Genomic DNA, 20,793 nt, shown 5'->3' with positions numbered 1-20,793 from the left:
TTGAGTCAATTCTCTTTGGAGATTTATGCTTCTTTATGTAAATCTTTATCTCTTCTAAACTATTTTAGTCAACTTAGTATTAAGGAAACTTTCAGACACTTTGATCTTCAGTTTATCTTAATAGCTTTTTCTTCCCCCTATTGAAATGTCTATTTGTCACAGCTACCTTCCCCTCTGTTGAAGGGCTTTCTAATTCTCTTGACTTTTTTGTGTGTTTTCTGAGGTCTAGATACAACTGGAAGTAACATCAGCAGCATTTGGGAGACCAGGTAGCCACAGGTGTGGACATGTGACCTTGCCAGCTAGTATATGCTCTTCTCTTGTGTTTCCAACTTAAGCTACCCACAGCTGAAGGTGAGACCATTCCGAAAGGGTAAGGTTACTGATTTTTATTGACATTAAAAAATCCAAGTATGCATCTCTTATTCTTAAAGGTAACCAGATATACTGGCAAATGTATATCTGTAGTTCAGACTACAATTAGAGAGTCTACATTCTTCTCAAACACGCATTAATCACTTGCCAAAAATGATAATATATTAAGCCATAGGGCAAGCTGCAACATATTTCAGTAAATCAAATATTATACCAACCACGTTATCTCAGTACAGTGTTACTAAGTTAGAGATCAACAAGGCAAAGATAACAAAAGAGTCCATATGTTTGGAAACTTATAAATAGGCATCTCAATAACAGATCAAAGAAGAAATCATACTGGGAATTTTTTTTTTTTGCTAGCTCCAAATCTATTTTAGTTTCTGTCACATTTCCTCAAGTCTAAAGGCTTGCTTTTAAGCTTGGGAGGGCATTTCTAGCATGGCCTCAGTGTTGCAAGCACAGCATACATTTAAATAGCCTCATGATGATTTCTAGAGCTTTCTTCCTGTGCAGCTGCCTAGGTGCTTCAGCCACCGGAACAGCCACTGACCTCTCTTTCCTCAGTTCAGGACGACAGCTCCCTCTGCTTGGTCTCCTGTGCTTGAGCTCCCGCTGGGAAATGCCTCCAGGCAGAAAGCTATTCCTGGCTCAGCCGATTTCTTTCTCTTCTTTTAGGGGACACAGTCCTGTGTTACCTGTGGTAAAGTGTCTGAAAATAGTTGGTTTATATATTTGTATTATTATGTTATAGATTTATTTTTATATAAAAATTATGTATTTTATCCTGTTTTCTAGCAGTTTGTGTATCCAGTTACATCACTGCTGAGGCCTTTCCACCTCTGCGTGCTGCTCAGGGTCTAGGGCACCTTTCCTCTCACTCCCATCTTGTCCTCCTGTCTTCTTCTCTCCTCCCATCCTGGGCAAGCTAATTAGCCTCCTCAATGTGCTCAGTCTTTTACAAAAGGAAGAAAAAGCACCAAATTATTTCAAACTGTCCCTGCTATCTGTCCAAAAAGTTGCTGAGTAAAGGTCTTTCAAAATTGCCTCTGTGTGTGTGTGTACTGTGTGTGTGTGTGTGTGTGTGTGTGTGTGTGTCTATTGGCAGAGGGCCACATAAAGGGAGAAGAATCTAAATTGAGATTTTAATACAGTATTCTGGCTAAAAACTCTTTAAGTAACTGCATTAGTAATTTAATCTCTCTCAGCACAGAACATTTTTGACTATTATGCACCTGTCATAATTAATTTTATGTGTCAACTTGACTGTGCCAGAGGATGCCCAGGTATTTGTTTAAACATTATTCTGGGTGTGTCTGTGAGGGGCTTTTCTGAATTAGATTAACATTTGAATCAGTAGACAATAAAGCAAATTGCCCTCCTCAATGTTGGGCACCACAAACAATTCATTGAAGGCCTTGATAGAACAGAAAGGCTGAGTCAGGGCGAATTTATTCTCTCTCTGCTTGACTGTCTTCCTGCAGGACATCAGGCATCTCCTGCCTTTGCACTCGGACTTGGAACCATACAATCAGCTCTCCTGGGTCTCCAGCGTGTTAACTGCAGGTCTTGGGACTCTCAGCCTCCATAATCATGTGAGCTAGTTCCTTATAAGAAATCTCTAAAACTTCCTATTCCTATAGGTTCTGTTTCTCTGGAGAATTCAGACTGATAGTGTGCCTTATTAAGTGATTTCAATTCCATAAAGTCTTTTGAATTTACTATATTCTTAATACTTTGCACAATCTTTTGGGGACTGCTCTGATTCCTTTACTTCACAGTAGATCAGCTGTTGGGTATTTGGGGGAAAGGAGAAGAAGGCAGTTATAAAGGGAGGAGAGCAAGGCTTATAGACTGTCATGTAGATGAGGACCAAGTTCTATCAGAATTGGGAATAGGACACATCACTTTTTCCCCCAGTATAATCCATCACTTCAGATGAAGAATACATTTCACCAATACCCAAAATCATAGTCAATGGAGAGAAAAGGGACATGGTTGGAATTCATACTTCATTCTAGCTACTCAAGAATTTTTGATAAATCACATTTTCCTTACACGTGAGGTTTTAATACATTCTGTAAATGCACGAGATAACATTTTGTGATCTTCGTTCATAAATGTGTTAGCTTTCTGAGACATCTCTTTAATTTCCTGAGATGTTACCTGTCTTCACCTCTGTTTATTGAAATCATCTGAGGCTGATCTTAAGTTGCACTTCCTCTTTGTAGCCAACTTGACTTTGAACTTCTATTTCCATTATATTGGTTGCTTTCCTGAGAATCAATTTTCCCTATAGGCATTTCATATGAGTATTTCTGTCGGTATATTGAGAGAATGTGAGACTGGAATGCAGTAGGGAGAAAAGAAAGGAAATTAGGAAAGAGAATACTTCTTGATATATAGGAGGATTGGGGGAAGAACACACTGGGCTTGTATTATGGGTTGAATGGTGTCCCCCAAAGTTCATTTGCTGAAGTCCTAACCCCTAGCACTCCAGAATGTGACCTTATTTGGAAATAGGGTCATTGCAGATGTCATTAGTAAAGATGAGGTCAGACTGGAGTAGGGTGGATCCTCAATCCAATATGACTAGGGGGAAATTTGGACACAGATATGCACACAGAGAGAACATCGTGTGAACATGAAGGCAGAAATCAGGATGAGGCATCTAAAAGCCAGGGAACATCAAAGATTGACAGCAAACCATCAGAAGCTAGGAGAGAGGCATTCTCCCTCACAGACCTCTGAAGGAGCCCATTCTGCTGGCACCTTGATCTCAGACTTATAGTCTCTGAAATTGTGAAACAATGCATTTCTGTTGTTTAAGCCACCAGTTTTTGGTACTTTGTTAGGACAGCCTCAGGAGACCAATATAATTAGAATTCAGAAAACCTTGATTTTTGTCTCAGCATTTCTACTAATTCTGTGATTTGGATAATGTGGATCATCGTCTCTGTGTTTTTTTAGTTTCCTCAACGAAAAAATGAAGGAATGTGTTGAATCAACATTTCTGTTTTTTTTAATATAGATACCTCTTTACACTCTTAAAAAGTATTGAAAACCCACAAAAGTTTTTATGTGGTTTTACATATTTCTATATTTGCTATATTAAAAATTAAACTAGGAAATCAAAAAAATATATTTATTTATGAATTTATTTTAAAATAAGAAACTACACTTAGTACAAGTTAAAATGAATAATATATTTACACTATATTTTTATGAGAACTATATTTTACTAAACAAACTTAGAAGAGTGATATTGTTTTACATTTTTGCAAATCTCTACAATGTCTACCTTATAATACAGCTGGGTTCTTATATCTGCTTCAGCATTCAGTCATTTGCAATATGTTGTTTCAGTTAATTATACAGAGAAAATCCAGACTCACCCACACTTATAGTTGGAAAAGTGAGGAGTATTTTAATGATTTCTTTAAAAGGGTGTGAATATTCCTGGATTTTACACCAAAACTCATCTTCTCTTTTTTTTTTTTTCTTAAAGAAAAGGTGTATTTGGTCATTTGGAAAATATTGGCTTACTAAGTTATACAGATGTTCTACAAGCTGACATATTTCACTATTTAATATCAAAAACATCACATTTGTAAATAGGATTTTAAGCTAATGGTGTCCCAGAATACCAAAGATTTCTAAATCATTGTGAAGAACAGTCGGCTTCCAGCAGCAGTGACATTCAAGGATGGAAAGAGAGGGGCATGATTCCTTTGTGGAGAAAAGTTTGAAAACTGGACGCAGAATCACTACTAACATTTTGGGGCCCAGCAGGTAAGAGTACAGAGGCCCAGGCTTCTGATGTTTAAATATTTTAAAAATCATCAATCATGTTAGCAAACTGTATAGATCTGTTCTCCTAAGTTGATAAATATACCTTCCCTATTAATTCATAAAAATATTTGTGAAAATCCATGGTTTGAATATAATTGAAAATCAGGAAATTATAAAAAATTACTGAGTCTATTTACACTTGCCCATGTCTAAAGTTTCTACAGAAAGGTGATTTAGGATGAGTAGTAAAAGTATACATAATTCATTAATTATTATACACTTATTTCCTGAAGTGTTTTTCCTTGACTGTATTTCAGCAAAATGTGAAGAAACTGATCTGCTAAGATAGTAGCAACTGGAATTGTTAATAAGATTTTTAAAACAATTTTTAGGTTTGGAAATAAACCATTATTTTACATAGTTCAAAACATTGTAACAGGGTCAAACATGACATATCCTAACAAAAGAAATTACTACAAATTATTTTAATTTTAGTGCATAAATTTCTATTACTTACATTGTGAGTTTTACTATTTTTAAAGCAATATATAGATCCACAAAGCATTCTTTAAGTTTTTATTCTTTAAAAAATTACAAAAATAATAAAAATAAAAATAGCATCTTGTAGCTTCACTTGTTCAAATCTTTAAGTTTAAATCTTTTTTAAAAATTGAAACTATATTTGTCTATATAGCTGGAAAATAATATTCATTGATTCCAAGTAATTTGCACATAAGTCTTTTACTTTATAGTTGTGAAAATTATTTTGTTTTATTTTTCTAATTTATTTAAATTTGATTGGGATGGCACTTTTTTTTTTTATAAAGAAGATGTTGTAGGTAGGAGTTTATTAATTTATTTATTTATTTTTGCTGTGTTGCGTCTTCATTTCTGTGCAAGGGCTTTCTGCAGTTGTGGCAAGCAGGGGCCACTCTTCATCGCGGTGTGCGGGCCTCTCACTATCGTGGCCTCTCTTGTTGTGGAGCACAGGCACCAGACACGCAGGCTCAGTAGTTGTGGCTCACGGGCCTAGTTGCTCCGCGGCATGTGGGATCTTCCCGGACCAGGGCTCGAACCCGTGTCCCCTGCATTAGCAGGCACATTCTCAACCACTGCGACACCAGGGAAGCCCAGGGATGGCACTTTTGTTGCACAGTTATGTAGTCTCTTCCAGTTAGGAAATTTTTGTGTCAAAAACTTTTAACTAGTATTTAAAAAATCATATTAAAAGTTAGAGTAAAATTTGAATCTGCTTAGCTTTTTTTGGTATGTTTTATAAACATTAACAGCAAGAAATATTTTATAAAAATAACTCTGGATAACACACATTCAATCATTTAATTTTTTTCCAAACTCCACAACTTTTCTTTTTTTGAGGATCTTCTATTATTTTGTAAAACTATTCTAATATATCTCACACCTTGTCTAAAATCTAATTGGTTTAATAGCACTTGGTTAAGAATGATTATAAGGTGAATTTGACATGTGTTTTGTCAAGATGTTCTTATTTTTCTAAATTGCATTGGCTATTTTTTAACCTTTTAATTAAAATAAATTTTTGAATCAGAATGTAAATTTCCAACAACAAAATAAAAAGCCTTTAGGAGTATTGATTTTGACTGTGTTAAATCTACAGAAAAACTTGGGAAGAATGAATATCTTTATAATCTATGAATAAGGTATATTTATCTATTAATCTAGGTCTTCTTTACTATCTTAGTAACTTTATGAAGTTTTTTCTGTAAAGGTAATTCTCATCTTTTGTTAGATTTATTTCAAGGTATTTGACTTTTTGGATTCAACTGTAAATGGTATAATTTTAGTATTTATTTTTCTATTTATTTGTAGCTGGTAAATAAGAGTTTGATTTATTTTTGCATACGGAACTAATATCCAAGCATCCTTCCTAAACTCACCCCTTAATTCAGACAGTTTGAATGGAAGTCATGGTGGCAGATGAATGGAAGTCATGGTGGCAGACATCCTTATGGTCTTACTGATCACAGTGGAATGGTTTCAAAATTTCAATAGGTATGTTTTCCATAGTTTTTTTGGAAGATACTTACTGTCAGATTAGGGCTGTGCTCTTCTATTTTTAGTTTAGTAAAAGATTTTAAAAGATTATTAATGAATGTTGAATTTGTCACGTTTTCTATAAGCATATTGACATTATCATAAGATATTGATATTTTATTTTGTTAACGGCATAAATCACAGTGATTTTTGAATATTACCAGAAGTTTTCAGCCCTGGCCAAGGAAACAAACAAAAACCAAAACCAAACTCGATCATTATATATGATCATTTTTATATTTAACTATATTCCATTTGCTAATGTTTCATTTAGAGAATTCTGAGTCCATGTTAAGAGTTTGGCATGTGTTTTCCCTTTCTTGTAGTGTCTTTGTCAGACTTTGGCATCTAGGTAATACTGGCTTCATAACATGAGGTGGAAGGTATGTTCTCTTTTTATACAGTGCAGGAGATCTTGTGTTACATTGTGTTTTTTCTTACTTAAATATTTGGGAGAATTTACCAGTTTCTGGGCCTGGGGTTTTCTTTTTTTTTTAACATCTTTATTGGAGTATAATTGCTTTACAATGGTGTGTCAGTTTCTGCTTCACAACAAAACGAATCAGTTATATATATACATATGTTCCCATTTCTCTTCCCGCTTGCGTCTCCCTCCCTCCCACCCTCCCTATCCCACCCCTCCAGGTGGTCACAAAGCACCGAGCTGATCTCCCTGTGCTATGCGGCTGCTTCCCAGTAGCTATCTACCTTACGTTTGGTAGTGTATATATGTCCATGCCTCTCTCTCGCTTTGTCACAGTTTACCCTTCCCCCTTCCCATATCCTCAAGTCCATTCTCTAGTAAGTGTGTGTCTTTATTCCTGTTTTGCCCCTAGGTTCTTCATGACATTTTTTTCCCTTAAATTTCATATATATGTGTTAGCATACAGTATTTGTCTCTCTCTTTCTAACTTACTTCACTCTGTATGACAGACTCTAGGTCTATCCACCTCATTACAAATAGCTCAATTTCATTTCTTTTTATGCCTGAGTAATATTCCATTGTATATATGTGCCACAACTTCTTTATCCATTCATCCGATGATGGACACTTAGGTTGTTTCCATCTCTGGGCTATTGTAAATAGAGCTGCAATGAACAGTTTGGTACATGACTCTTTCCGAATTATGGTTTTCTCAGGGTATATGCCCAGTAGTGGGATTGCTGGGTCATATGGTAGTGCTATTTGTAGTTTTTTAAGGAACCTCCATACTGTTCTCCACAGTGGCTGTATCAATTTACATTCCCACCAACAGTTTAAGAGGGTTCCCTTTTCTCCACACCCTCTCAAGCATTTAATGTTTCTAGATTTTTTGATGATGGCCATTCTGACTGGTGTGAGATGATACCTCATTGTAGTTTTAATTTGCATTTCTCTAATGATTAATGATGTTGAGCATTCTTTCATGTGTTTGTTGGCAGTCTGTATATCTTCTTTGGAGAAATGTCTATTTAGGTCTTCTGCCCATTTCTGGATAGGGTTGTTTGTGTTTTTGTTATTAAGCTGCATGAGCTGCTTATAAATTTTGGGGATTAATCCTTTGTCAGTTGCTTCATTTGCAAATATTTTCTCCCATTCTGAGGGTTGTCTTTTGGTCTTGTTTATGGTTTCCTTTGCTGTGCAAAAGCTTTGAAGTTTCATTAGGTCCCATTTGTTTATTTTTGTTTTTATTTCCATTACTCTAGGAGGTAGGTCAAAAAGGACCTTGCTGTGATTTATGTCATAGAGTGTCCTGCCTATGTTTTCCTCTAAGAGTTTGATAGTTTCTGGCCTTACATTTAGGTCTTTAATCCATTTTGAGCTTATTTTTGTGTATGGTGTTAGGGAGTGATCTAATCTCATACTTTTACATGTAGCTGTCCAGTTTTCCCAGCACCACTTATTGAAGAGGCTGTCCTTTCTCAACTATACATTCATGCCTCCTTTATCAAAGATAAGGTGACCATATGTGCGTGGGTTTATCTCTGGGCTTTCTATCCTGTTCCATTGATCTATCTTTCTGTTTCTGTGCCAGTACCATACTGTCTTGATTACTGTAGCTTTGTAGTATAGTCTGAAGTTAGGAAGCCTGATTCCTCCAGCTCCGTTTTTCATTCTCAAGATTGCTTTGGCTATTCAGGGTCTTTTGTGTTTCCATACAAATTGTGAAATTTTTTGTTCTAGTTCTGTGAAAAATGCCAGTGGCAGTTTGATAGGGATTGCATTGAATCTGTAGATTGCTTTGAGTAGTAGATTCATTTTCACAATGTTGATTCTTCCAATCCAAGAACATGGTATATCTCTCCATCTATTTGTATCATCTTTAATTTCTTTCATCAGTGTCTTATAATTTTCTGCATACAGGTCTTTTGTCTCCTTAGGTAGGTTTATTCCTAGGTATTTTATTCTTTTTGTTGCAATGGTAAATGGGAGTGTTTTCTTGATTTCACTTTCAGATTTTCCATCCTTAGTGTATAGGAATGCCAGATATTTCTGTGCATTAATTTTGTATCCTGCTACTTTACCAAATTCATTGATTAGCTCTAGTAGTTTTCTGGTAGCATCTTTAGGATTCTCTATGTATAGTATCATGTCATCTGCAAATAGTGAAAGCTTTACTTCTTCTTTTCCGATTTGGATTCCTTTTATTTCCTTTTCTTCTCTGATTGCTATGGCTAAAACTTCCAAAACTGTGTTGAATAAGAGTGGTGAGAGTGGGCAACCTTGTCTTGTTCCTGATCTTAGTGGAAATACTTTCAGTTTTTCACCATTGAGGACAATGTTGGCTGTGGGTTTGTCATATATGGCCTTTATTATGTTGAGGAAAGTTCCCTCTATTCCTGCTTTCTGCAGGGTTTTTATCATAAATGGGTATTGAATTTTGTCAAAAGCTTTCTCTGCATCTATTGAGATGATCATATGGGTTTTCTCCTTTAATTTGTTAATATGGTGTATCCTGTTGATTGATTTGCATATATTGAAGAATCCGTGCATTCCTGGAATTTATTCCTGGAATTTATTCATGGAATAAACCCCACTTGATCATGGCGTACGATCCGTCTAATGTGCTGTTGGATTCTGTTTGCTTATATATTTTTTTTAGGGGGTTATGGTTGTATTTATTATCTTGATTCAGTGAGGGTATCAAATCGTACACTTCCAACTTATGCAGATTATTGTGCCAATTATACTTTTTTTTTTTTTTTTTGCGGTACGCGGGCCTCTCCCATTGCAGAGCACAGGCTCCGGACGCACAGGCTCAGTGGCCATGGCTCACGGGCACGCCCAGCCGCTCCACGGCATGTGGAATCCTCCCAGACTGGGGCACGAACCCGTGTCGCCTGCATTGGCAGGCGGACTCTCAACCACTGCGCCACCAGGGAAGCCCCTGTTTGCTTGTATTTTGTTGAGGAATTTTGCATCTATGTGCATCAGTGATATTGGCCTGTAGTTTTCTTGCTTTGTGACATCCTAGTCTGGTTTTGGTATCAGGGTGATGGTGGCCTTGTAGAATGAGTTGGGGAGTGTTCCTCCCTCTGCTATATTTTGGAAGAGCTTGAGAAGGATAGGTGTTAGCTCTTCTCTAAATGTTTGATAGAATTTGCCTGTGAAGCCATCTGGTCCTGGGCTTTTCTTTGTTGGGAGATTTTTAATCACAGTTTCAATTTCAGTGCTTGTGATTGGTCTGTTCATATTTTCTATTTCTTCCTGATTCAGTCTTGGCAGGTTGTGCATTTCTAAGAATTTGTCCATTTCTTCCAGGTTGTCCATTTTATTGGCATAGAGTTGCTTGTAGTAATCTCTCATGATCTTTTTTATTTCTGCAGTGTCAGTTGTTACTTCTCCTTTTTCATTTCTAATTCTATTGACTTGAGTCTTCTCCCTTTTTTTCTTAATGAGTCTGGCTAATGGTTTATCAATTTTGTTTATCTTCTCAAAGAACCAGCTTTTAGTCTTTTTGATCTTTGCTATCGTTTCCTTCATTTCTTTTTCATTTATTTCTGTTCTGATTTTTATGATTTCTTTCCTTCTGCTAACTTTGGGGGTTTTTTTGTTCTTCTTTCTCTAATTGCTTGAGGTGCAAGGTTACGTTGTTTATTCGAGATGTTTCCTGTTTCTTAAGGTAGGATTGTATTGCTATAAACTTCCCTCTTAGAACTGCTTTTGCTGCATTCCGTAGATTTTGGGTCATCGTGTCTCCATTATCATTTGTTTCTAGGTATTTTTTGATTTCCTCTTTGATTTCTTCAGTGATTACTTCGTTATTAAGTAGTATATTGTTTAGCCTCCATGTGTTTGTATTTTTTACAGATCTTTTCCTGTAATTGATTTCTAGTCTCATAGCATTGTGGTCAGAAAAGATACTTGATACGATCTCAATATTCTTAAATTTACCAAGGCTTGATTTGTGACCCAAGATATGATCTATCCTGGAGAATGTTCCATGAGCACTAGAGAAAAATGTGTATTCTGTTGTTTTTTGATGGAATGTCCTATAAATATCAATTAAGTCTATCTTGTTTAATGTATCATTTAAAGCTTGGATTTCCTTATTTATTTTCATTTTGGATGATCTGTCCATGGGTGAAAGTGGGGTGTTCAAGTCCCCTACTATGAATGTGTTACTGTCGATTTCCCCTTTTATGGTTGTTAGTATTTGCCTTATGTATTGAGGTGCTCCTATGTTGGGTGCACAAATATTTACAATTGTTATATCTTCTTCTTGGATCGATCCCTTGATCATTATGTGGTGTCCTTCTTCGTCTCTTGTAATTGTCTTTATTTTAAAGTCTATTTTGTCTGACATATGAGAATTTCTACTCCAGCTTTCTTTTGGTTTCCATTGCATGAATTATCTTTTTCCATCCCCTTACTTTCAGTCTGTATGTGTCTCTAGGTCTGAAGTGGATCTCTTGTAGACAGCAAATATACGCGTCTTGTTTCTGTATCCATTCAGCCAATCTGTGTCTTTTGGTGGGAGCATTTAGTCCATTTACATGTAAGGTAATTATCGATATGTATGTTCCTATTCCCATTTTCTTAATTGTTTTGGGTTCCTTATTGTAGGTCTTTTCCTTCTCTTGTGTTACTTGCCTAGAGAAGTTTCTTTAGCAGTTGTTGTAGAGCTGGTTTGGTGGTGCTGAACTATCTCAGCTTTTGCTTGTCTGTAAAGGTTTTAATTTCTCCATCAAATCTGAATGAGATCCTTGCTGGGTAGAGTAATCTTGGTTGCAGAATTTTCTCCTTCATCGCTTTTAATATGTCCTGCCAGTCCCTTCTGGCTTGCAGAGTTTCTGCTGAAAGATCAGCTGTTAACCTTATGGGGATTCCCTTGTGTGTTATTTGTTGTTTTTCCCTTGCTGCTTTTAATATGTTTTCTTTGTATTTAATTTTTGACAGTTTGATTAATATGTGTCTTGGCGTATTTCTCCTTGGATTTATCCTGTATGGGACTCTCTGTGCTTCCTGGACTTAACTATTTCCTTTCCCATATTAGGGAAGTTCTTAACTATAATCTCTTCAAATATTTTCTCAGTCCCTTTCTTTTTCTCTTCTTCTTCTGGAACCCCTATAATACGAATGTTGGTGCATTTAATGTTGTCCCAGAGGTCTCTGAGACTGTCCTCAGTTCTTTTCATTCTTTTTTCTTTATTCTGCTCTGCAGTAGTTATTTCCACTATTTTATCTTCCAGGTCACTTTTCCGTTTTTCTGCCTCAGTTATTCTGCTATTGATCCCATCTAGAGTCTTTTTCATTTCATTTATTGTGTTGTTCATCGTTGTTTGTTTCATCTTTAGTTCTTCTAGGTCCTTGTTAAATGTTTCTTGCATTTTGTCCATTCTATTTCCAAGATTTCGGATCATCCTTACTATCATTCTGAATTCTTTTTCAGGTAGACTACCTGTTTCCTCTCCATTTGTTAGGTCTGGTGGGTTTTTATCTTGCTCCTTTATCTGCTGTGTGTTTTTCTGTCTTCTCATTTTGCTTACCTTACTGTGTTTGGGGTCTCCTTTTTGCAGGCTGCAGGTTCATAGTTCCTGTTGTTTTTGGTGTCTGTTCCCAGTGCCCAAGCTTGGTTCAGTGGGTTGTGTAGGCTTCCTGGTGGAGGGGACTAGTGCCTGTGTTCTGGTGGATGAGGCTGGATCTTGTCTTTCTGGTGGGCAGGTCCACGTCAGGTGGTGTGTTTTGGGGTGTCTGTCGAGTTATTATGATTTTGGGCAGCCTCTCTGCTAATGGGTGGGGTCGTGTTCCTGTCTTGCTAGTTGTTTGGCATAGGATGTCCAGCACTGTAGCTTGCTGGTTGTTGAGTGAAGCTGGGTGTTGGTGTTGAGATGGAGATCTCTGGGATATTTTCGCTGTTTGATATTATGTGCAGCTGGGAGCTCTCTCTTGTGGACCAGTGTCCTGAAGTTGGCTCTCCCACCTCAGAGGCACAGCACTAACTCCTGGCTGTAGCACCAAGAGCCTTTCATCCACACGGCTCCTTAATTTGGGATGATTCGTTGTCTATTCATGTATTCCACAGATGCAGGGTACATCAAGTTGATTGTGGAGCTTTAATCCGCTGCTTCTCAGGCTGCTGGGAGAGATTTCCCTTTCTCTTCTTTGGTCTCACAGCTCACAGGGGCTCAGCTTTGGATTTGGCCCTGCCTGTGTGTGTAGGTCGCTGGAGGGCGTCTCTTTGCTCTGACAGGACAGGGTTAAAGGAGCCGCTGATTCGGGGGCTCTGGCTCACTCAGGCCAGGGGTAGGGAAGGTCACGGAGTGCATGGCGAGCCTGCGGCGGCAGAGGCCAGCGTGACGTAGCACCAGCCTGAGGCGCGCCGTGCGTTCTTCCGGGGGAGTTGTCCCTGTATCCCGGGACCCTGGCAGTGGCGGGCTGCACAGGCTCCCCGGAAGGGGGGTGTGGATAGTGACCTGTGCTCGCACACAGGCTTCTTGGTGGCGGCAGCAGCAGCCTTAGCATCTCATGTCTGTCTCTGGGGTCCGCACTTTTAGCCGTGGCTCGCGCCCATCTCTGGAGCTCCTTTAAGCATCGTTCTTAATCCCCTCTCCTCGCGCACCAAGAAATAAAGAGGGAAGAAAAAGTCTCTTGCCTCTTCGGCAGGTCCAGACTTTTCCCCAGACTCCCTCCCAGCCAGCCATGGCGCACTAACCCCCTTCAGGCTGTGTTCACGCTGCCAATCCCAGTCCTCTCCTGGCGCTCCAATGGAAGCCCGAGCCTCCGCTCCGAGCCCCGCCCGCCCCGGCGGGTGAGCGGACAACCCTCTCAGGCTGGTGTGTGCTGGTCGGCACGGATCCTCTGTGCGGGAATCTCTCCGCTTTGCCCTCCGCACCCCTGTTGCTGTGCTCTCCTCCGCGGCTCCGCAGCTCCTCCCACCCTCCGCCACCCGCAGTCTCTGCCTGCAAAGGGGCTTCGTGTGGACACTTTTCCTCCTTCACACCTAGTGTGTGGACACTTTTCCTCCTTCACACCTCCCTCCCACTGGTGCAGGTCCCGTCCCTATCCTTTTGTCTCTGTGTATTCTTTTTTCTTTTGCCCTACCCAGGTACGTGGGGGGTTTCTTGCCTTTTGGGAGGTCTGAGGTATTCTGCCAGCGTTCAGTAGGTGTTCTGTAGGAGTTGTTCCACGTGTAGATGTATTTCTGGTGTATCTGTGTGGAGGAAGGTGATCTCTGCATCTTACTCTTCCACCATCTTTCCGGAAGTCCCCTGAGGTTTTCTTTTTAAAGGTTGATAACAGGTTCAATATCTTTACTCTTCTATTTTTACCTAGAAGATGTAGGTAATATGAAAAAGATGGAAATATGTTTTACTATGATTTTTTTCATATTTCATCTAAATTTTAAAATTGACAATTTTTTCAAAATTTCATATATATATATGTATGTGGAATTTTAGAAAATATCTGTACAATCTTTAGTGATATTCTCTTTTTAAACTTTTGGTGTTGAATATTTGTGCCTTATTTTTTTCTCTTGATCAGTCTTTTGACCAGTTTATTAAGAAGCCAATTATTGGCTCTGTTGATTTATTTTTTATTGATTTCCATTTTATTGATTTATTGTATCTCTTTTATTTTCCTTCTTAACAACTTTCTTTGGTCTTTGGATAGAACTTTCCAATCTCTAGCTCCTTGAAATTAATCTTCAGATGGTTGACTTTCATTTTTTGTTATTTAATACAATAAATTTTTCTCTAAAGACATGAGCTGCATCCCACACATTTTGACTTGCTATATATTAATTTTCCCTAAGTTCAAACATTTGAAATTTCATTTTGATTTGTTCTCTGACCTATGGGTTATTTTGAATATATTACATAATTTCCATACATTTGTGGGTTTTCTAGTTTCCTTTATATTATTAATTTTTAGCTTAAATCCACTAACATCAGAGATATGTTTTATTTTACTTCTTTGAAATTTATTGATACTTGCTTTATAGTTTCATATATGAAAAGTTCCTGCAAGTATTCCATGTGTGCTTGATAGTAATATATATTGTGCAGCTGTTGGATTCTGTATTTTATGTATAAATTATTTAATGTTTAAATATTCTGTGTCTTTCTTGATATTTTTGCCTGTTCATTGTATCAGTTACTGAGAAATCTGTGCCAAGATTCCCTTCTGTATCTGGCAATTTATTTTTACGTCTTTTAAAATATTTGCTCTATGCAGTTTGATGCTATACATGTAGATGCACACAAACATTTATCTTCCTACTGAATAGACCTTTTTACAAATTTCCTTTATCTGTCAAGGTCACACTGGTAGTTGTTGGCAGAACTGAGACTAGAAATACAATCATTAAAAAAGAGGAAACAAAACAAACAAAAAAATAGAGAAAATAGGCCCCAAATGGAGTTACTTGTTCTAAGCCCCATGTAAGCAAACCAAGACTTAATACCCAAACTAATTGCATTTTCAACCTCTCCCAGGAATGTTTTCTTAAACCAGTTAATCTGAAATTTCCTAGTCAGCCATAGTGAGGCAATCTGCCTGTAGCCTCTTTCTGTCACCCAAAGGAAAATGAGATAGTCCACTCTTTCCTCGTCGCTGCCCACTTCTGACTATGAAACTCTCATATTTTGTACAGTTCTTTGGAGCTCCTTTCTATTTTCTACATGGGATGCTCCCCTATTCATGAATCATTGACTAAAGCCAGTTAGATCCTCAGGTTCTATTTTCTACATGGGATGCTCCCCTATTCATGAATCATTGACTAAAGCCAGTTAGATCCTCAGGTTTACTCAGCTGAATTTTATTTTTTAACATAATCCATAGCAATTGTGAGGTATTTATTTAGCACTGTCTGTGGTAGCAGTTGGTCTGGGTCTGATCCAAGCTGATTCAAGCCTCTATCAGATAACGTCTTAGCCTTAAGGAAGACCAATACCATCATTATAGGGCATCTTTTTTGACAGGAATTTTTCCTAATCTTCATATCAAGGGGAAAAGATAGCCAAGATGAACTAATTAACAATTTAGAAGAGATGAATTAGAAAGCCTTAGTTTGAAAAGGTGTGCCTTTTCTGCTTATTGAATGAACTACTTACTTACATTTATGTTTTCTCTTACTCTGGAAAAGTCAGAGTAATAAAAAAAAAATAGAGCTTTGAATTAACAACCGGACAATACTGATGAGTTGTAAATATAGTTTCAAATATTAAATTGTAGATAAATTTTTACCCCAACTATAATTTTCTTTTTCCTATGGAAAGTATTGTAAATATTTAATCCTTTGATAATTGCAAATTTTTTTGTGATAAAGCGTTTAGCCACTCATTCAAATATATTGAGCACCTACCTTGGGTGAAATTATCCTATGAGCCCATTCTCTCCAGATATAAACAATCCTATTAACTTTATTTTAAGATCACAGAAAAGTTGCAGACTATATTTTACAGTTGTAAAAGATAAAAACACCCAGATATTATAAAATTGACTCGGCAAAAACTTCCTTCTTATGGAGACAAAAATAGTTAATTTCTCATCCCTGACGGAAAAAAAGTAATAGGTGGTTCCCAATTACATTTAGCCTCTTAGCTACTTGCATGAACATGAGTAGAAAATGAGAAAAATAGACTCAGCAAAGTTAGTTATAATGAGAACACTACTAGAGAACACTACTTTTTGGGGGGTGATAGCAAAAATATATAGAAATATGCAAAAAAATGCCTACAGAAAGTCTATATTTATTTAAAAATACAGAATCTCTAAATCAGCTAATGACATAAGAGCAAATATTGAGCAGAAGTAATATAAGAAAAATGGTAGGGGGGGACCTTGAAGATGGCAGAAGAATAAGACGCGGAGATCACCTTCCTCCCCACAGATACACCAGAAATACATCTACACGTGGAACAACTCCTACAGAACACCTACTGAAGGCTGGCAGAAGACCTCAGACCTCGCAAAAGGCAAGAAACTCCCCACGTACCTGGGTAGGGCAAAAGAAAAAAGAATACACAGAGACAAAAGAATAGGGACGGCACCTGCACCAGTGGGAGGGAGCTGTGAAGGAGGAAAAGTTTCCACACACTAGGAAGCCCCTTCGCGGGCGGAGACTGCGGGAGGCGGAGGGGGGAGCTTTGAAGCCAAGGAGCAGTGCACAGCAACGGGTGCAGAGGGCAAAGAGGGGAGATTCCCGCACAGAGGATCGGTGCAGACCCGCACTCACCAGCCCGAGAGGTCTGCTCACCTGCCGGGGCGGGCGGGGCTGCGAGCTGAGGCTCTGAGGCTCGGGTTTCGGTTTCCGACGGAACACAGGGAGAGGACTGGGGTTGGCGGCTTGAACATAGCCTGAAGGGGTTAGTGCACCACAGCTAGCCGGGAGGGAGTCCCGGGAAAAGTCTGCACCTGCCAAAGAGGCAAGAGACTTTTTCTTCCCTCTTTGTTTCCTGGTGCGTGAGGAGAGGGGTTTAAGAACGCTGCTTAAAGGTGCTCCAGAGACGGGCGCGAGCCGCGGCTAAAAGCGCGAACCCCAGAGACGGGCGCGAGCCGCGGCTGAAAGCACGGACCCCACAGACGGGCGCGAGCCGCGGCTGAAAGCGCGGACCCCAGAGGCGGGCGGGAGACGTTAAGGCTGCTGCTGCCGCCACCAAGGGGCCTGTGTGCGAGCACAGGTCACTCTCCACACCCCTCTTCCGCGGAGCCTGTGCAGCCCGCCACTGCCAGGGTCCCGGGATCCAGGGACAACTCCCCCGGGAGAACGCTCGGCGGGCCTCAGGCTGGTGCAAAGTCATGCCGGACTTTGCCGCCGCAGGCCCGCCCCGCACTCCGTGCCCCTCCCTCCACGCCAGCCTGAGTGCGCCAGAGCCCCCGAATCAGCGGCTCCTTTAACCCCGTCCTGTCTGAGCAAAAAACAGACGCCCTCCAGCGACCTACACGCAGAGGCAGGGCCAAATGCAAAGCTGAGCCCCTGTGAGCTGTGAGACCAAAGAAGAGAAAGGGAAATCTCTCCCAGCAGCCTCAGAAGCAGCGGATTAAAGCTCCACGATCAACTTGATATACCCTGCATCTGTGGAATACCTGAATAGACAACCAATCATCCCAAATTAAGGAAGTGGACTTTAGGAGCAAGATCTATGATTTTTTCCCTTTTCCTCTTTTTTTGAATGTGTATGTGTATGCTTCTGTGTGAGATCTTGTCTGTACAGTCTTGCTTCCACCATTTGTCCTAGGGTTCTATCCGGCCATGGTTTTTTCTTAAAATTTTTTTCTTAATAATCAATTTTAATTATAATAACGTTATTATACTTTACCTTCGTTCTTTCTTTCTTTCTTTCTTTCTTTCCTTCCTTCCTTCCTTCCCTCCTTTAGACAACGAATCATCCCAAATTGAGGAGGTGGTCTCTGACAGCAAGATTTATCATTTTTCCCCCTTTACCTCTTTTAGTGAGGGTGTATGTGTATGCTTCTGTGTAAGATTTTATCTGTATAGCTTTGCTTCCAACATTTGTCCTAAGATTCTATCCATCCCTTTTTTTTTCTAAATAAGAATTTTTTAATTCAATAACTTTATTATACTTTATTTTATTTTTACTGTATCTTCTTTCTTTCTGTCTTTTTCCTTCTTTCCCTCCTTCCTTCCTTCCTCCCTCCCTCCCTCCCTCCTTTCTTTCCTTCTTTGCTTCTTTCTTTCTTTCTTCCTTCCTCCCTTCCTTCCCTCCTTTCCTTCTTTCTTTCCTCATACTTCTACTAATTCCCTCTACTTTTTCTCCCTTTTATTCTGAGCCGTGTGGATGAAAGGCTTTTGGTGCTCCAGCCAGAAGTCAGGGCTCTGCCTCTGAGGTGGGAGAGCCAACTTCAGGACACTGGTCCACAAGAGACTTCCCAGCTCCACATAATATCAAATGGCGAAAATCTCCCAGAGACCTCCATCTGAACACCAGCACACAGCTTCACTCAACGACCAGCAAGCCACAGTGCTGGACAACCTATGCCAAACAATTAGCAAAACAGGAACACAACCCCACCCATTAGCAGAGAGGCTGCCTAAGATCATAATAAGGCCACAGACACCCCAAAACACACCACCAGACGTGAACCTGCCCACTAGAGAGACAAGATCCAGCCTCATCCACCACAACACAGGCACTAGTCCCCTCCACCAGGAAGCCTACACAACCCACTGAACCAACCTTAGCCACTGGAGACAGGCATCAAAAACAGCGGGAACTACGAACCTGCAGCCTGCAAAAAGGAGACCCCAAACACAGTAAGATAAGCAAAATGAGAAGACAGAAAAACACACAGCAGATAAAGGAGCAAGATAAAAATGCACCAGATCTAACAAATGAAGAGGAAATAGCCAGTCTTCCTGAAAAAGAATTCAGAAAAATGATAGTAAGGATGATCCGAAATCTTGGAAATAGAATGGACAAAATGCAAGAAACAGTTAACAAGGACCTAGAAGAACTAAAGATGAAACAAGCAACGATGAACAACACAATAAATGATATTAAAAGTACTCTAGATGGGATCAATAGCAGAATAACTGAGGCAGAAGAACGGGTAAGTGACCTGGAAGATAAAATAGTGAAAATAACTACTGCAGAGCAGAATAAAGAAAAAAGAATGAAAAGAACTGATGACAGTCTCAGAGACCTCTGGGACAACATTAAACGCACCAACATTCGAATTATAGGGGTTCCAGGAGAAGAAGAGAAAAAGAAAGGGACTGAGAAAATATTTGAAGAGATTATAGTTGAAAACTTCCCTAATATGGGAAAGGAAATAGTTAAGTCCAGGAAGCACAGAGAGTCCCATACAGGATAAATCCAAGGAGAAATACGCCAAGACACATATTAATCAAACTGTCAAAAATTAAATACAAAGAAAGCATATTAAAAGCAGCAAGGGAAAAACAACAAATAACACACAAGGGAATCCCCATAAGGTTAACAGCTGACCTCTCAGCAGAAACTCTACAAGCCAGAAAGGACTGCCAGGATATATTTAAAGTGATGAAGGAGAAAAACCTGCAACCAAGACTACTCTACCCAGCAAGGATCTCATTCAGATTTGATGGAGAATTTAAAACCTTTACAGACAAGCAAAAGCTGAGAGAGTTCAGCACCACCAAACCAGCTTTACAACAAATGCTAAAGGATCTTCTCTAGGCAAGAAACACAAGAGAAGGAAAAGACCTGTAATAACGAACCCAAAACAATTTAGAAAATGGGAATAGGAACATACATATCGATAATTACCTTAAATGTAAATGGACTAAATGCTCCCACCAAAAGACACAGATTAACTGAATGGATACAAAAACAAGACCCTTATATATGCTGTCTACAAGAGACCCACTTCAGACCTAGAGACACATACAGACTGAAAGTAAGGGGATAGAAAAAGATATTCCATGCAAATGGAAACCAAAAGAAAGCTGGAGTAGCAATTCTCATATCAGACAAAATAGACTTTAGAATAAAGACTATTACAAGAGACAAAGAAGGACACTACATAATGATCAAGGGATCGATCCAAGAAGAAGATATAACAATTGTAAATATTTATGCACCCAACATAGGAGCACCTCAATACATAAGGCAAATACTAACAGCCATAAAAGGGGAAATCGACAGTAACACATTCATAGTAGGGGACTTAAACACCCCACTTTCACCAGTGGAAAGATCATCCAAAATGAAAATAAATAAGGAAACCCAAGCTTTAAATGATATATTAAACAAGATGGACTTAATTGATATTTATAGGACAGTCCATCCAAAAACAACAGAATACACATTTTTCTCAAGTGCTCATGGAACATTCTCCAGGATAGATCATATCTTAGGTCACAAATCAAGCCTTGGTAAATTTAAGAAAATTGAAATTGTATCAAGTATCTTTTCTGACCACAACGCCATGAGACTAGATATCAATTACAGGAAAAGATCTGTAAAAAATACAAACACATGGAGGCTAAACAATACACTACTTAATAATGAAGTGATCACTGAAGAAATCAAAGAGGAAATCAAAAAATACCTAGAAACAAATGATAATGGAGACACAACGACCCAAAACCTGTGGGATGCAGCAAAAGCAGTTCTAAGGGGGAA

General features: G+C 38.9%; 1 protein-coding gene and 1 long non-coding RNA gene across 15 annotated transcripts in view; one reads left to right on the top strand and one right to left on the bottom strand.

Moving 5' to 3' along the window:
• METTL4 (methyltransferase 4, N6-adenosine) overlaps positions 1-16,819 on the top strand; it is a 527,313-nt gene extending 510,494 nt beyond the window's left edge. For 10 of the 14 annotated variants that reach the window (XR_013831371.1, XR_013831372.1, XR_013831376.1 and 7 more), the window contains 4 exons: positions 224-354; positions 1,860-1,970; positions 3,994-4,167; positions 6,096-6,445. The gene's annotated coding sequence lies outside the window, so the exon portion shown is untranslated. Of the gene's footprint in view, positions 1-223; positions 355-1,859; positions 1,971-3,993; positions 4,168-6,095; positions 6,446-16,556 lie in introns of those variants that run through there. The other 4 variants (XR_013831370.1, XR_013831374.1, XR_013831375.1 and 1 more) reach the window with 4 other exon arrangements.
• Positions 13,518-20,793, bottom strand: part of LOC307197335 — a 46,491-nt gene continuing 39,215 nt past the window's right edge. The window contains exon 3 of the long non-coding RNA XR_013831386.1: positions 13,518-13,992. This is a non-coding gene — a long non-coding RNA (uncharacterized lncRNA). The remainder of the gene's footprint in view (positions 13,993-20,793) is intronic.

The sequence above is a fragment of the Stenella coeruleoalba genome (assembly GCF_951394435.1).
Source record: "Stenella coeruleoalba genome assembly, chromosome: 14".
Lineage (NCBI taxonomy): Eukaryota > Metazoa > Chordata > Mammalia > Artiodactyla > Delphinidae > Stenella > Stenella coeruleoalba.
The sequence above is the reverse complement of the archived record's forward strand: the minus strand, read 5'-3'. Positions and strand labels throughout refer to the sequence as shown.